Raw genomic sequence first — 2,010 nt, 5'->3', positions numbered from 1 at the left:
TCAAGGTGAGCTCTCCGCCGTCCATGTCAATCAATGCTTTGGAAGTCTGCATGAACGGTCTCCCAAGTATCAAAGGTACATCCGCATCCTCATCGACATCTAGCACTACAAAGTCAACCGGAAAAAATGTACTTGTCCACCTTGACAAGCACGTCTTCAATGATACCTCTCAGATGTCGCACTATTCGGTCTGCTAGTTGCAAAGTCATCCGAGTAGGCCTAGGCTCGCCCAAGCCTAGCTTTTGAAAGAAGGTGTATGGCATGATGTTGATACTTGCCCCTGAGTCCGCCAATGCCATTTCCTCCCCAAGATTAACAATATTACACGGAATTATGAAGCTGCTCGGGTCTTTCTTCATGTTCGGCATGTTCTTTTGCAATACCAACGAGCAGGAAGAATCTAGAATCACTGAAGCACTTTCCTCCAACTTTCTCTTGTTAGTCAACAAGTCTTTCAAGAACTTCGCGATACTTAGTCATTTTGGGCCAATGCCTCAACAAAAGGAATATTAATATGGAGTTGCTTGAACAAACTCAGGAACTTCTTGTACTGTTCATCCCCTTGGTCATTTTTCAATCTAGAGGGATAAAGGGATTCTCGGCTTGAAAGGTGGGGATGCCAACTCTTTATCTTTGCTTGTCCCCTCTTCCATCTTTCTAAACTCGGGTGCGATTCTTTTGGCATCTCACCTCGAAGCCTACCTTCAACCCTCACGACCACTTCGCAGTGATCGCCTTCACATGCTCTCTAGGGTTAGTCTCTGTATTGCTTGGTAAACTTCCATGTGGCCTTTCGGAGAGAGACTTCACAATTTACCCCACTTGATTTTCAAGATTATGCAAAGAGGCGGTGTGGTTGCGAAGTGTAGACTCAACCCGATTCAAACCCTTGTATTTTTCAGATTGTATGAATCTAGTCAAGTGCTTCTCTAGGTCACTCATTCGGGTTTCCAAACCCTAAGACCTCGCTTTTCCACTTGAGGGGCTTGTTATTGTTGTTGGAAACCTGGTGGCCCCATGGCCTTTTGTGGACCCTGGTTACTCCATTAAAAATTGGGATGATTCTTCCAACCCGGATTGTAGGTATTGCTATATGGGTTTTCAGTTGAGGTCTCATGCCATTACCTACAAAAATCAACATTCTCCAATCGAAGAAACATCACCAATAGAGATTGGGCAAACGGAGGAGCATGTCCTCCACCACACCCGTGCAATTAGTCACGGTCGCCACTCGCTTGAAGTTAGAAGATCTAACTTCTTACTCAAATTTTTCCACTTAGGGCTGCCAATGAAGTTACAGCATCTATTTCATGAAGACCGCCACCTTTTTGTTCTCCATATCATTCCATTGGTAGTTGTTTAACCCTATTTCATCAATCAACTGACGGGCCTCATCGGGGGTCTTCCTACCTAAGGTACCTCCTGATGCCGCATCCAAGAGTTGCCTTGTACTCAGATTTAAACCATTGTAAAAGGTTTGAACAATCATCCACTCCCGAGAATCCTTGTTTGGGCACTTCCTCGGGAGCTCCATGAATCTTTCCCATGTCTCAAATAGAGACTCCAATTCCAACTGAACAAAGAATGAGATCTCATTCCTAAGCTTTGCTGGTTTTCCGGGAGGGAAATAACGGGTTAAGAAAGCTTCCACCATCTCCTCCCACGTGGTAATTAACGCTCTAGGTAACGAGTGCAGCCACTGCTTCGCTCTCCCCTTTAGGGAAAATGGGAAGGCTCTAAATTTGATGGCATCATCCGTCACATCATTTATCTTCAGCATATCACACACCTTAATAAAGCTCTCTATGTGACTGTTTGGATCCTCATCGGCCAAACCATTAAACTGTACGTATTGCTGCAACATGTGGATGAATGCCGGATTCAGCTCAAAGTTCAAAGCTGTAATTTGGGGACGCACAATACTCGATTGTGTTCCCAACATCTGAAGTCCGGCATAATCGGATAATGTTCGCTGTTGCTCATTACTGCTGCCTCTGTTTTTCATATTCT

The 2,010-nt window shown here is 44.7% G+C and overlaps 1 non-coding gene across 1 annotated transcript; it reads left to right on the top strand.

Annotated features, from left to right (window-relative positions):
* The first annotated feature begins 1,500 nt into the window (after window positions 1–1,500).
* Window positions 1,501–1,606, top strand: LOC120268518. The gene has a single exon (XR_005538958.1). It is a non-coding gene; the product is annotated as a small nucleolar RNA R71 (small nucleolar RNA).
* The last annotated feature ends 404 nt before the right edge of the window (window positions 1,607–2,010 follow it).

The sequence above is a fragment of the Dioscorea cayenensis genome, chromosome 1 (assembly GCF_009730915.1).
Source record: "Dioscorea cayenensis subsp. rotundata cultivar TDr96_F1 chromosome 1, TDr96_F1_v2_PseudoChromosome.rev07_lg8_w22 25.fasta, whole genome shotgun sequence".
Taxonomy (NCBI): Eukaryota; Viridiplantae; Streptophyta; class Magnoliopsida; order Dioscoreales; family Dioscoreaceae; genus Dioscorea; species Dioscorea cayenensis.
This window is presented reverse-complemented; position numbering and strand designations above follow the sequence as displayed.